Consider the following 16,702-nt stretch of genomic DNA (forward strand, 5'->3'; position numbering starts at 1 on the left):
TGATTGAAAGGACCATTGAAATATTTTATCACTTTCTTCCACCTCAAGAAAGTCTTTAAAGGGAAGAATTATATCTTTCAAAAATAAGAAGCAACTGCTGCCCATTATGTAAAGCAAAAATGTTAAGAATCTGTGAGACTCTTGGTTTATGAGTCCTGGACAAAAGTTAGTGCCATTTTCAGGCTAGAAGTAACCACTTAAATTCCAAGAAAGAATAAATTGTAGCAATGTTTCCAGTGCCTCCAGCTTCCCTTTGAGTGTGGGTGCCTTATTAACATGCTGCCTGTGAGTGATGGTTGGCTCATTTCTGTATGTATAATATTCTAAAGCACTGTATAAAAAAGGCTAGCAGACTGAAAATAAATAACTGCAGTATAAAAATGTTCAGTGCAATGTGTTATATATAACAAAGTTGATTTGTACTGTTCATTTTTACATTTCCTATAACTTCTTCATTTTCCTGTGAATATGCTGTGACTGAGAAATCCTGACTCTTCTGATGTTTTAATCCTTCAATAAAGACAGAATTTCCTTTCAGACATTTAGCCTTTGGTTATAACATCAAAACTAAATTAAAAAAAATAAATTCTAGTACCTGCTCAGAGTAAGTTATGTCTCCACTTGAAGATCTTAGAGTAATTTGCAGAGAGAGTTAGCAGACAAAAATCAATTCAGGGTCCTATGTATTATTATTATTATTATTATTATTATTATTATTATTATCCCCAGTATCTTTCACTTACTGGTTATTCACTTAATGAGAAAAAAAAAAAATAAAAAAAAATCTAGTGGTATGTATCATCTAGACTCTGAGATCATTAGTTTTGGTTTGATTGAAAGACTAGCAGCATCATTTATGACATGGAATCTTCTCTGTAAGACCGGGCTGAAAGTTGAACATATGCTTTGTAAGGAAGCAGAGAAGAATTCAAGTCATACACATAATTTTACATGTGTGCATTTGAGATCAAGGCAATATAAAAACATGCCACAGCAAGGCCAACAGTGTCAGAGAGCGAAGAGAATACTGTTGTGGGTGTGTGAACTTGGATGTGTTGCTCTCTGGTCAGACCTTACAGTGGAGGTGGATTAAAAGACAAAAAAAGACTGGTTTTATAATGGCTCAAGTAATCTCGGATTTGGGATAATGGGTCAATCTTCACTAGGGAGGTATGACTACTGGAAGAGGTTATAAGGGAGCTTGCAAAATTCCTGTCCTTGAAGAATTTCAAGAATTTTCAGGACTTAGCAATCCTTACCAGAACTGACCCAGTACCAATGAAACATCCACTTCAAGTGGTGTGTCAGACTAGCTGACCTCCATAGGTTACTTCCAAGCAATATTTTTATTATTCTATAATCTTTCCACTATCCTTCACAGTACCAAGTGTTCATTGCAGTTACCCATTTCATTTTACCTGTGCTCACCTCAGAGTGAGCAATAAGTTCAACATTCTTCACCTTTCTGAAAAAAAAAACAAAACAACAAAAAACAACACAAAACAAGTATATCTGTTTAACCATAGGATGTCTTTTAAATATAAGCCACATTCCCCTATGAATAAGTAAGCTTTTTGATCATGCTTAGTTAAAGTAAGTGACCACATCACCTATGAAAAAAACAGCTGGCACAACCACATCTTTAATTACATGGTCTGGAAAAAAAAAGAAATAAATAAAAAAAAATAAGTAACTAAGATAATTATATTAATAGAATACAATAGTTTCATGACCCAAAACTACTGGTTAAAAAAAATAAAAAAAAATAAAAAAAAAATAAAAAAAAAAAGTTAAATCAGAATCACAAGCAGTACTCATTAAACTTAAAAATTAAAATATTTTTACATTATTCAGAAAATGAGCTGTAGTCACAGAAATATTTCATTTAGCTTGAAGATCCATCCATTTGGAAAAAAAAAAAAAAAAGAAAAAGAAAAAAAAAAAAAAAAAAAAAAAAAGGAAAAAATTTTAATCTTCTTCCAAAAGTACATCTGGGAAGTTAACAAAAAGTGGTTTATATGCATTTTCAACAAAAATCAGGTAGTGAAAAAGTATCATTTCTGTAACTTACAAAGTTAACAGAACAGATTCAGCAACAGACATGCTATGATAAACATGTAGGAACAGTTTGCTACATTTTAATTAACCTTTCAATAATACAGACATTTAGTTTATTGAACTTCTAGTGAAACCAAGAGTAGCCTTAAAACACACTTCAAAGGCCCGGGAGCTACATACACATCCTCCTAAGTATCCACTTGGCTGGCAGTCTGGAAAATGTCAGCTTCAAAGGATTAGAGCTTTATTTGAGAATCCTAATTTAAAATGGTACTCTGAGATGTAATGGCATCACTGGTCATGCCATGAAATAAAGCAGAAGGATGTCACTAACCTTTATTGACAGCTCCATGAAATGTACGATTAAGGCAACCATTGTAATTCTGCTGGAGAGTCCTTTTTATCCCCTTGGCTCCCACTTCACTTGGCTTTAAAGGGACATAGCACATTTCTTGCACAGTAAAACATTTTGGTTCACTCTGGAGAACTGCAGTTTAAGGGCATGTGATATCACTTTGTAAAAACAAAAAATTCTCCAGACTTAATTCACTATTTGGAGAGCAGGTACTTTCTGGAAACATTAACAATTATTTTTACTTGAATAGCATTCAAAAGAGAATCACAGAATCATAATAGTCACAGTTGGAAGGGACCTCTAGAGATCACCTAGTCCAACTTCCCCTGCTAAAGTAGGATCCCCTGGAGTACATTCCACTGGACTGCATCCAGAGGGTTTTGAATAACTCCAGAGAAAGGTACTCCACAAGCTCCCAGGGCAGCTTCTTCTAGTGCTCTGTCATTCTCTCTGTAAAAAAAAAGTTTTTCCTCATATTTAAATCAATCTTCCCATGTTCCAGTTAGTGCCCGTTGGTTCTCATCCTGTCACTGGGAACTACTGGACAGAGTCTGGCTCCATCCTCCTTGCACCCACCCTTTAGATACTTACAGACATTAATAAGGTCTCCCCTCAGCCTCCTCTTCCTGAGGCTAGAGTCCCAGCTCTCTCAGCCTTTCATTATTAGGGAGATGCTCCAATCCCCCAGTCATCTTTGTTGCCCTCTTCTGGACTCTCTCCAGCAGTTCCCTGTCTCTCTTGAACTGCAGAGCCCAGAACTGGATGCAGTATTCCAGATGTGGCCTCACTAGGGCAGAGCAGAGGGGCAGGATGACCTCTCTCAACCTATTGGCGACACTCTTCCTTATGCACCCCCCAGGATTCCATTGACCATCTTGGTAACAAGGGCACATTGCTGGCTCATAAATAAGTTACTACTTTGGCCCTTCAGATTTTTCCCCTGCAGAGATTCACTACATCACGGTGTTCCTCATAAGTTGCCAACCCCTTTTCCAAAGGCTGTAAACTTTCCTTTTGTTCCTGAGGTCCAGCCAAAGCTCTCCATTCAGCCATGCTGGTCTTCTTCCCCTTTGGCTTGTCTTTAGAGACCTGGGAATGGCCTTCTCCTGTGCCTTTAAGAGTTCCTCCTTGAAGAACCTGGGGCAGCCTTCCTAGACTCCTTTGCACTTCAGGACTGTCTCCCAAATGACACTCAACCAAGAAGACAAGATGAAGCAAGCACTCGGGTCAAATAATAGTTTGTGGCAAAATGTGGGCACCTGAATACAAAGCAGTCATCCTGAAATTAATACAGTTATGATCAACATGTAAAAAATCCAAGTTCTGCTATGAACAGTCTAACAACTCATTCCTAAGTAAGCTATCATACCTGAAACAGATATTATTCTTCAAGAAAAAGAACAATTAGACTGTAAGTCTGAGGTTTGTATCTATCTCCTGCTTAAAAAGGCTGAAACCCTCTGCCTCTCACTATTAATCGATAATATCATAGCAGTTTATATGCAAATTATTACTTTCTCATTCCCCATTTTTACTAGATTATACTCTCCCTTCTTCATTCTGTAGGCTACAATAGAGAAAATAGCAGGTTTAATTCTGACTTTCTTGATCTTCAATGGATTCACTCAGGAGTACCAGGATTACAAGTCATTGTTGAGGATTAAAAATTTTTAAAGTGATAAAATATTAAAATACATGTGAGATTTTACAGGAAATTCACATATTGAAACCTGTGAAACTCAAATATATTGTGAAAAGAGAACAGCCCAAGTCAACAGCAATTATGACATGTGATGATATCATTGCACATGGAATCCCTCATTAGGAAGCAGAACTCTTATGTGCAAAACACTTAAAAATTAACATGTAGGTATTGGGCCAAATGATACAATGTACAATGCTATACTCAATTGACTTTAATGTTATGTTGATTTATAACAGTCAAGAAGCTCTTATTGTGAGTAAAAATGTTTTCAGGTAATTGAGTCATCCAATTGTTTCATATTCCTTCTTTGAGAAAACTTTTCCTGAAGAATCTGAAAGATTCAAAGTAATTGAATCAGTTCAGTTAGGAATTAAATTATAAATGCAGCACATAACACTTAACAGTAAAGCATATAATGATAACAAAAGTTTAATGTATTTCAGTCCTAAGGGGCAATAGTAGCTATTCCATTCTATACTACTTCTTCCTCAGATTGTGCAGTGCATATCAGTGTATATTATCTTCTCATTACACTCATTAAAATGAATGAAAAGAACCTGAGATACATTTTGTTTCTATGTTATTTGACAAATGCCATCAGCCAAAATATATAAAATCTTCTTAAGAGTTTGCCTTTATTTTGAAAGGTTTAAAAGACCTTCACAGAACAAAAGTTTGATGAAAATGCTGTATAAGTAACTCTCTGATATTTCATAAAATATAGGATAGAGAAGTAGCTAGGAATTGCTCTAGAGGGAATTTAGTGGAGCTCTAAAGCTCTTAGGGTTCAAAGGTAATAAAATAATCTCATAATATCCTTGCTTTCCTGAACTGCTGGCCATTTGTCAACACTACTAGTTTCTTTTTTTCTATGGTGTACAACATTGAAGCTGTGTCTTCAGCTAAACGACATTTGGTCTTCCATTCATCTACAGAGGAAATTCCAAATAGGCTCAACCATATGAGTTCACAGAAGGTATGTTTCATAAATCTGACCAATGAAAGTGTAAACAGAAACTTTTTCTGCAACACTAAAGTATCCACTAGCTTGGTCAGACTCTAATTCTGGAAAAGAGGTTCACACTACACTATGTAACACTGATTATTTGCAGTCATTAGTAACTACTAGTCTTTAGCCACTACTTCACCCTCAGAGACCTCTACTCCCAGCTAACCCTAGTGCTGTTCTTACTTTCCAAATGAATAATCATGGCTGGGTTTGATTACAAAGGTTTGCTTGAGCTTATCATCAACAAGGATTGACTCTAACAGTATTTTCAGCAACGATAACAAACACTTGGAGGTGTGAGCACAAAACTGTGTTCTCTGGACATACAAAGTGATATGTTTTATGTTTTATTCCTTTTGGATGGTGAATTATAGAAGAGAGTAAGTTGATCCGAGTATCTGTAATTACAATGATTCCTCAGTCTGTTTTGTACTTTGTACTTCAGTATTTTTTGTAGAAAACAAAATAAAACAGAACAAAACAAAACTGCAAAAGAACACAAAAGCATTCAAACAAACAGGACCTCTTGTGATTATTGCTGATGCAGTCACAGAGCATATTGATGTCCATATTCTGAAACAAATTCATCACTGTATCAGCTTTTCTTCATAAATGAATTGGCTTTAAATGAAAACAGTGATTCTTAGATTTTCATAGTTACTTCATATGGCTGGGGTAATCTTAATCCAATGTTCCCTATATTTTCATATACATGTTCCATTTCTTCAGTGCTCCAAGAGCTCAAATTTATCTTATCAGTTGTCACAAGCTTTAATAAAGGCAAAACCACCATCAGATGCAGTCTTGCAATTAAGAATTGCACAGATGATGTTAAATAGAGTCACTACTTCAATTTTCGTTTTCTGTACAATATGAATTTTGTATCTTTTCTTAAGTATTTGAAAGTGTATTACATTATGAATCATTAAAATAGAATTAAGCTGGGTCTGCAACTTCTTAGTTTCTTTTCTTCCATGGACATCTTTATTTTAATTTTGGATGCATATATATGAGAAAAAAAAAATGAGAGGTACATGCAGGTGAGTAACAAAACTGAATCATTTATAAGTGCCACTTGTAGCACCTATTAAGCTTTTAGAATATAGAATTATGGGTGACACTAGTATGATTCCAATTATTCCAGTGTGAAAATGAATTTCTACTTTATGTAGGGTGGGAATTCTTTTGCCATTAAGCTTTTGTAAAAACCTCGTTTAAGTGGGATAATTGGTCTTTATGTGGGCACGTGTGCATGCAGAGAGGAAAAAAAAATAAAATACCAGAACTACAAGGTTGAAATTTCAAGTACAACATTGCCTCTAGTTAGAGTAATAAAGTATAAAATTTGAAGTGGATTTCATATCTTTTATTGAATGTGCTTACTTATTAATAGGGCTGATTTAAGTACCTGATACCTTTTGACAAAAATTTAATATGCCTTTGATTTCTCTTCTACACCAGTTGTTGATTGCATATCACTCATATTGTTTTGGGCTTTTTTGCATCTACATCCTTTGCTTAAGAAGTTTGTTTTCTACAATGATACCATGTTTTTATAATGTTAATTAAAAAGTTAGGGGGTTTCAAAATGCATTCTTTCACGAGGGTTGTTTTGCTCCCAACATTAAGATTATTAAATGACCAGACGAGTGAGAGAAGTCTGTGTATTATTGGTAGGGTTTTGTGGCTAAATAGAAATATTTGAATCAATGTACTTTGAACTAGTTTCTCCAATTTATTTTTTTTTTAATTTCAAGACCTTAATATCATAACTTTACCAGGCCAATCCTAGTCTGTGTTTCATTTTCAAAACTGAGTTTCTAAATCTTTTTCTCAGATATATTTCCTATGACTATTGTGGAGATTTTTTTTTTTTTTTTTTTCTTTTTTTCCACCAATTCAGCATCATGTTAGTGAATGCCACTATACTCACCTGAAAAAGAGGTATCCTGCAGCACCAAAAGCTGTAACTACTTCTAGTCCACTACCAAATCATAGAATCATATAATCATAAAATGGTTTAGGTTGGAAGGAACCTTAAAGATCATCCACTTCCAGACTCCCTGCTGTGAGCACAGACACTTCCCACTAGACTAGACTGCACAAGCCTCATCCAACTTGGCCTTGAACACTGCCAGGGCAGGGTCTCCCACTACCTCCCTGAGCAACCTACTCCAGTGCCTTACTACACTCATGGTGAAGAATTTCTTCCTGATGTCTAACCTAAATGTGCCCTTTCAGTTCTAAACCATTATCCTTTGTTTTATCTCTACCCTCTCTGATGAAAAGCCCCTCTCCAACTTTCCTGTAGGCCTTTCAAGAACTGGAAGGTGCTATAAGGTCTCCACAGAGCCTTCTCTTCTCCAGGCTGAACAGCCCCAACTCTCTCAGCCTGTCTTCATAGCAGAGCTGCTCTAGCCCTTTGATAATCTTTGTGCCTCTTCTCTGGACAATCTCCAACATCTCCATGTCTTTCCTGTAATGAGGGCTCCAGAGCTGGACACAGTACTCCAGGTGGGGTCTCACCAGAGCAGAGTAGAGGGGCAGAACCCCCTCCCTGGCCCTGCTGGCCACGTTTCTTTTGATGCAGTCCAGAACACAACTGGCTCTCTGGGCTCCAGCACACACTGGTGCCTCATGTCAAACTTCTCATCTGCTATCATCTCCAAGTACTTCTCCTCAGGGCTGCTCTCCAGCCGTTCTCCCCCCAGCCTGTATTTGTGCCTGGGGTTGTGCTGACCCAGGTGCAGGACCTTGCATTTGGCCTTGTTGAACTTCATGAGGTTGGCACTGGCCCACCTCTCCAGCCTGTCAAAGTCCCTCTGGATGGTCCCTTCCCTCTTGGATACCAACTACTCCACACAGCTGGGTATCGTCAGCAAACTTGCTGAGGACACACTCAGTCCCACTGTCCATGTCTCCAGCAAAGATGTTGAACAGCACTGGTCCTAGTTCTGACCCCTGAGGGACACCACTCGTCATCTCCCTCCATTTGGACACTGAGCCATTGATCACAACTCTCTGGGTGTGCCCATCCAGTCAATCTCTTATCCACCGAGTGGTCCATCTGTCAAGTCCATGTCTTGTCAGTTTGGAGACTAGGATGTCATGTGGAATTAAGCATTTTAGAACAATATTAAGAAATAAGATTTTTTTAAGTGTAATTGAAAATTTTCCTAAATAATCCAGTTTAGTCTTTCCCATTTCTTTTTCTTTGAGGACAGAGAAAGGCCCATCTTTTACAAAAAAAAAAAAAAGTTAGCTTCATAGCCTCTCAGTCACTTCTTCAATGTAATGCTACATATAAGTTCTGTCCAGTATAAAATTGTGCAAGTCAAAAATGCATACAGAGATTAAAGGATTTTAAGTAATTAAAAAGATAAAGATACCATGTTTAATAGCTATAGTATGATGTTAAAGTTATAATAATTATTATTATGGGTTTTTTGTATTCTTACCTGCTAGTTTCCTTGGCCCTCTGCCAGCTTTGTAGAGGTAGCTGACAAGGTTTATTCCTGCATGTTACAGCTGTGCTGGGACATTACCTCACTATTATCACTTCTATCAAGACAGCCACAGTTAATTAACTAATATCTATTGCCCTGAAAGTCCCCAAATCCAAATATAAAAATAGCAGCATTCTGCTGTAGCATCTGAGGTGAATAAATAAACAAACAAACAAACAACTAGTGTTGGATTTTTAAACACTGAGACACCCATTATTTAACATCAGGTCTTGCAGAAACTGGCACCTCATGCAAAAAAGTTTACAGACTTAGAGAATAAAAAGAAATAATTGTAAATGTACATGTTCACAAAACAAGCTGGTTAGTTTTTGGATAACTATAGTTAGCACCGGTTATGCACTTGTCATGTAAGAAAGAACAGAATCACAGAAATGTGAAGTACATGTCTACAAGCTGCAGTATGACTGAAATTCCTCAGCCCACACTCCGATCTGACAAGGCACAAGCCAAATCTTGTCTGGGAGGTGTATGACACCCTGTTGCATCTCAAAGACTAACACCTGCTTCTTGGCATTTTTCAAACTCTTATTTTTTCACATAAGCTCACATCTACCTCCACCTATCTGGATAAACATACTGATCAATCATCTGGCTATCAGCTGAGTCCAATCTGTTTCTGGGAACCCAGATTTGGCACTTAGCATAGTTATATATCTTTAATCTGCATTTGTATCAATAAGTCCTCATGATCTGTAATAGTCCAAAGCTGTGGAACTTTCCCCAAGAGCTTAAAAATGTAATTCTGAAGTGAGAAATTAAGAGAATGGCTAAAACCACAGCTGAAAAAATAAGCAATGATATATTAAATTTCAAGCAGAAAAAAAAAAATAAAAAATTTCTATAAGTTTATGGACCTGGTTCACCATGTAAAAAAATATTTTTCAAGGGAAATTACCTAATAAAACCATCATATATGTGTCTTCATTGTCAAATAAATTACATACTTAATAATTAAAAAATAACAAAGTACAGTTAGATGAAAACAGGTAGTGATTAGGCTGTTAGCCTAGCATTAGGATGGCTTGAATTCAATTTTCTGCTTCGGAACTAATTTTCTAGGAAGTGGTAAATTAGTCATAAGGCACAAGAATTTTTAAATCATTTACAGATCTTTAATTTAAGTCGCTTTTCTGATTCGTGCTCCAATTATGCATTTTTTAAAATCCTGTTAAGTACTTGTCTATAGTACAGATATCTAAACCTATTTTTTGTTCAGCCTGTATCACAGAGGGAGTAACTCACATACGGATTAGTGGTGTATGGTTAAACACTCTTTTTGGATGAGCCTATTGGAGATTCTGTTCTTTATCATAATATAAACCCCAAAATAATTCCGTGTTTTGCTAAGGAGTGGCAGAATTAGATGCATTTAAAACTGAAAGTAAGACACACATGAAAAGGACAGGCCTTCAATCAAGCTTCCTAGAGAAATGGAAAGGACCAAAACGCAAGCTGTATTTGGCCACCTTGACATGACTGCAAAGCCTAGATTATGGCTAGACTATAAAAATATTTATAGGACTCAGTCCACTCATGCACAATGTGAATGAGCCTCTTTCTCCTTTGGGTACTTTGTTTGCTGCAGGTAATTGTTGCTACTGTTGCTGAGATGAACTATTTCAACCTTATTCTTCCTGTACAGTTATTTCCTAATGTGCTTATACACATGTACACATGGGATCGAGCAATCATTCACTTAATACTTCAGAGAAAGTATTGCTAAAATATATGTGAATAATAAGACTAGTGCTTCTGAAAGCAATTATCTTTTCCTTGTCAACAAGAGAGTTTATTTGCTCATAGCAGCTTTAAATGGTATCCTATCTGAACTCAGACACAATTCAAAGTATTCTGTGCTGTAGGCTAAACAGATTTAGTGTAACACCCAGTCAGGAATTTTCAGGCTTCACGGTTTTTCCATTGGAAAACTTCAGCTCATTATTGAAACAGACCAAAATATTTTGAAATTTTTCTACTTCTTATAAAAAGAAAACAAAAACAACAAACCCTCAATTAAAAATAACAGGGATCTTAGTGTTTAGACACTTAGCTGTGGTAGAAGTTTCCATTCATGCTTTGATTAGGGAGTCTTAGACCTCTGCATCCTTACTAAATTGGACAACACTATACATTATCAGACATGCCAAGCCAACCTGCTCACCATTAAATAGATTCTGCCATAGTCCTAAAGCAGATTCTGAAATCCCAACAGTTTCAACAGCAGGAAAGCCTTTGAGTAGCTAAACTTATGACATTTTTATTCAAATATAAACAGAAGTAAAAACATGTATCTACTCAACACATATGCAATCATACATCCAGGAACTTTGAAAGTAGAAGGAATCAGCCAAAATTTTAATTAATAATCACTTTGATCATAGAAGCTATGGTTCTTCAATCTCCTGTTTTATATAAATTATTACATTTTACAAAAAATAAGGAAAAATCTTTCAAATATCTTCCTCAGCTTCACTGTACAGGAGCTTAGCTAGGTAACACCAGGAAAGAAAAAAAAAAAATAATAAAAACATACATTTCAAAATACTAACTGTTCTAGAATCAGTATTAATTAGATTTTAATACGGTAACTAAACCTACATCTACTCTTGAAATGAATAATTTTGAGGCACAGACAATGTTTATTTTTACCTGCCATACAAACCAGTATGAAAATATAGAGTAACATTTTTTTTGTTCAGAAGGATGACATGAAAAAATAACAATACTATAGCAATGCAGTAGCAAAAATTAGACTTTAAGGTAATTATGTAATTGACATAAAAAAACAGAAGAAATACATTTTATTCACCTCTGTAAAACAGAAATGAAGAAGAACTGCAGTGTGATTGCCAGTTAGTCAAATCTCAGGCAAAAAAACCACCAATTCTTTACAAGACTTTTATGGTAATTAAATGTTCAAGCTAAGCAGCAGCTTTGGCCATTCATCCAAGAGTGGAGTTTTGGGTTAGACACAAGCTATTTTTCACAAATATATGCAGAAGATAAATGATCTGAAGTGCTTGCCATTCAACCTGTCCTACTTTCAGGCTGATTCAGTCATCAACAGTAATCATACATTACAGTAGATATAGATTAATCCAAAATTAGGAAAGCTTCTAGTCTACTACACATTTGGGATGTTTCTCTGGTTCATTAGAGACAGCTGACAGGCATAGTCTTTAAGACATTTAGCTTGTGTAAACATTGGTTAATGCTATTAAGGGAAACTAGCTTAACCGTAGTTCAAATTTAATTCAGCTCTAAAAGTAAAATTCTGTTTCAGCTGCCATAGCATTATATTTTAATAGCTGGTGATCCTTAATGATACAGTATTTACATTGGTAGCACTTGTTTCCACAATTTTGAAGAAATGTGTATCTTGAGTAAGATGCTACAAAACAGCTTCACTTTTAAGCAGTTGTTTACATCTAACATTAGTTAGGTACATTTACACAGCCTACGCTTCTTAATTCTGAGTGCCATTATTAGATGGAATTATTAGAGATCATTAACTTCTTACACATTTTTGTTAGATTAAACTTAATTTTCTTAGTCCTGGCATCTTTTTTCCTTACTTCATTGTAGCTTGAGATTTCAAGAAGATATACTCTGCAAGTGATATATTTCTGAAATAACATTTCAGTGAGCAGAAGTATCAACCACCAGCAAAAAGCTGGCAATAAAGTAATTTATTTATTTTAGGGAAGGTAGGAACCAGCGATTGCCATTAGACCATTCACTGGTAGAATGATGTTTGTGGAGTTTGTTATTGCCCAGTCTAAACATCTGGGAGGTGGAATGGCCATTGAGATGGTCATGGGCTAATCCAGTGTCTGATACTAAAATAAATGTTTTCCACATCTTTAAGACAGACACTTGTTGGGAACAATTGATCATAAAATGTGGTGGTTTGTGGAAAAAAAAGTTGTGCTCCATGGGTTGAAAAAACCTATTACACCAACATGTGTTGTTCCAGAAAAATTAACCTAAAGATAAGATCCCTTTCTGTCCCATTTGCACCTGCAGAAAAATATATTTTATATATAAGTAGTCAGCCTTAAAGGAAAAAATAATTTAAAAATCTTAGAAATAATCTATAGCTCCTTAGCAACATTGCTACAGTGTGGCATGGAATTAACATTTTTACTTGATATGAAAAATGTGCTAGTTGATATGGTGAAAATAAGATTTATGATATCCTTAGTTCCTCACTACCATCTTACAGTTTTGTAAATGTGATACTAGCCTATAGAAATCAAAATATTGCATACAAAAATATTTTAATTAATATTACATGTAAATATTAATACATATTATTAATAAAGTAATTAAAAGCTAAGCCAAGTTAAATAGCCAGGAGTGCTCTTGCATCCCAGAAAGTATCCTGCATTGCATCAAAAAAGTGTGAGATCCCACCTGGAGCACCACATTCAGCTCTTGAGTCCCAAGAACAGGAAAAACATGTTGAAATTCCTTGGAAATTTAAGCCATCATTTAAGGTCAAGAAATGTAATTAAAATATAAGTATTTCAAGAAGTGAAGCAAAGCTAGAATGTTTTTAAGATTTTTTATTTTTTTTTAAGATTCACAGAAAGTTCTTCACCTAGAGTAGGAAAAAAAATAATTAAAAAGATTGATATTTCTTTGCAATAAGTAGGAATAGATAATTTAAGTACAGATAAAAATGTATAGCATTTGGATTCAGTTTAGGAAAAAATAAAATAAAATATGGGATTAATTCTGGAGGAAAGCTAGTAAGGATACTGAAATCACAAAATACATATATAAAAAAATTAAGATATCAAATTACTGCAGAATAGAAAAAGGAGAAACATGGACATAATAGGAAAAAAACCAACAACAAAAACAAACAAAAAAACCCAAAAACCCACAACGTAATAGAAATTAATTTATTCAAGCATAACCAATTTTCTCCCTATCTCCTGATGTAAAGTGGCTTCCCTGATATTCTAGATAAAAGGACTGATTAGGTTTAATTCCTCCAAGCCTAGAGCAAATTATGTGGGACCACATGAAACACCGTTACTGAAGGTAGTGGCATATAAATGTAGGAATCCTTAAACATGTGAGGAACTAGTAGAGGTTGAGGAAGACCCTGAAGACAGACAAAAAGGGGAAAATTAGAAAGTTGCATTTCTAACCCTAGCCTTATCAAGTTGTGAGCTCTGGATATACTAGTGATCACATGAAATTTTTGTAATAAAGAAATAGAGGTATTTTAGGGAAGTATCTGTGACACTGGACAAGATCCATGTCAAACTTCTATGCAGATTAATCTGGACATCAGTCTTCCAGAAATAAGTTGAAACCAGAAAAGGTTTCATAAAATATCTGTAGAGTTGTTAGGGTAAAAGATACAGCCTCAAGCAAAGATCAGTCCAGCTTGGACGTTCAGTCTAGCATAACAAAGGTTAAGAAATACTACAGTTGCCATCTACAAATACATCAGAGGCCAACTATAAACCAGAAAAAAAGTTTTTTAAGCCAGAATTTGCTGATGTATGATTAGGTGGATGTATGTTAGCCATAAATATATATAGAAGAGGAATACAAACCAAAATTCCAACATTTTTTTCCAAAAGAGGAATAGAACGTATGTGAAAGAAAAAGTGATAATTTCACATTTTTAAAAATAAACAGGTACAACAGTTTACAGACCATTACACTTGTGATTTCAGATGAAATATCTGGATTGTGAGATGTCTTGTGAAACAGCAAATTCCTATTAACCAGTTACTGAGTCTAAAGCTATATGGTCTCTCTTAGGAAAACGTGTTTATTGGTTAGAGTTTCTTGACAGCCTTGTTTAGAAATACGGCTTTTGGATCACACCTGAATTATAGCTGTTTAGCTCAGACAACTGGCAAAACCAAGCCTGAGATATCTATAAAAATGACTAACTTTTTAGTTCAGAATCAATTTTTGTTAAGCATTACCAGAACTAGGCAACACACAAAAAGTGAGTAGCTATGGTGCTCAGCCTGTCCCCACCAATGCATATATTGTTTTCCCTCTTTTTTAAAATGGTCAGTGCTTCACAAAATACTCCTCACCCAAGTGATTAATTCTTAGACTTCCTGTGAGCATTTCCTTCTTTTCTCTTTAGCAGACTTTGAAAATATATACTATCATTATTTTTAGGAAGTAAGTTTTACCTTCTTCCAGAATATCCATATATTAGGATCTATGGTAGCAAATAATTACTATAGCATTTCTGGTTAATGTTTAGTAGTAGTAGATCTAGTACTAGTATTGATAAAGCCTTTTACTTGATAAAGTTTCTTACAGACTGATAAGTTATTACATACTCCAAATATATCAACTTAAATCTTGACAAATATGAAATTAAAGTTAAAAAATAATGTATAATTTCACAGGTAAATAAAATTATGTATGTTTGCGAAATTTAAAGTATTTTGTCTGGGTTTTTTTCACAAAATTAAAAGGAAAATTCAAGCTCAATATTTACCAAAATTAATATATTTCAACTTCTTTGCAAAAGGAAAGAGATTTTTACATACTTGACCCCTAAGACACAGCTGTGCCAAGCATTACCATGGTTTAGAGAGAAACACATTGCTTAGTACTCCTGATTTATCAGTAAGACTGGGATTAAAACGAAACATAAAATTGAAGAAAAAAGCAGCGTAAAATAAGACAACACAATGTTTTAGAAACTCTTTCGTTTCTTACAAATAGACTAGTGAATCATTCTGTGGCACATTAACATCTCCAGGGAGATGGAGTTAGGCTTTTCTCAGTGATGACCAGTGATAGGACAAGGGGTAATGGGTGCAAATTGGAGCATAGGAGGTTCAAGGTAAACATACGAAAAAATTTTTTTACTGTGAGAGTGACAGAGCCCTGGGACAGGCTGCCCAGGGAGGTTGTGGAGTCTCCTTCACTGGAGACATTCAAAACCCACCTGGATGCGTTCCTGGGTGACCCTGCTCTGGCAGGGGGGGTTGGACTAGATGATCTTTCGAGGTCCCTTCCAACCCCTAAGATTCTATGATTATATGAACAGCAAGCTGAGGGAAGATAGAGTTAAATTAAAGTGTGATGTGAACTCCAAGAATCTTTTGACAAGTTTGTATTGTTACTAGAATTAGATGCCTAAAAAATTTAATCTATTTTTCATTCTATTATTACTCTTTCCATAAAATTAGAAATGTTTCTCTATCTCTCTGATCTTGTAAGCAAATTCTACATAAAAATCACTAAAAGTATCCTAGATATCTTAAGATATCTTTATCTCCCTAATAGAAAACAGTGAACAACATAAAGTAAGGTGCACAAACTGCAATAATTTTGAAACCTTCCACTTTGACAAGAAATGCAACAACAGAAGAACAGAGACAGGGCAAGTATCAGGTGACTATAGAAAACACTGCTTACAGCTGGATAATTATTGATGTAAGAATATGTTAATTATTAAGTTTTAAATGGAGTAACTGAAAATCAAGGCCCTCAACTGTATCAGGAACCACATAATTCCTTTTACTCCTATTCATCTTTTTAAAATTTAAATATTTTAATTAAAACACTAAAGCTTTTTCAAGTCTTCAGGCTTCCAGTTTCTCTTTGCATTTCACTTTTTGGAAAAAAAAAAAAAAAAAAAGGTGTCTCAGATTGGATTTTTCATTTCATTAAGGTCTTCTCAACCTCTCTGAATCTATTTTCTTCACATAAAAAAATTTTGCACTATTGGAAGACAGAATCCCATTTATGAATGAGGGTATGACAGGATAAACACTGGGCATTAGGGTAAAAATGGAATTACTGGACAAAAACAGTTGTTAAATATTCATGAGTATTCATACAAGTTAGTTTACAGATCAGTAACTTACTTGAATATAGAGAAGAGATATAGAAGGTTAAAACTGTAACTTTATGAAGCTCATGGAAAACTGCATCTAAACTACTTGCAGTGTCTAATGATATTGAAGTACATTTAAAACAATTATAAAAGCCTACCAAGGTTTTGGGTTTATATTGAAAAATAAGTCTGAAATAAAAAATATCTA

This window comes from Chaetura pelagica, unplaced genomic scaffold (genome assembly GCF_000747805.2).
Source record: "Chaetura pelagica isolate M959 unplaced genomic scaffold, ChaPel_1.0 scaffold191, whole genome shotgun sequence".
NCBI lineage: Eukaryota > Metazoa > Chordata > Aves > Apodiformes > Apodidae > Chaetura > Chaetura pelagica.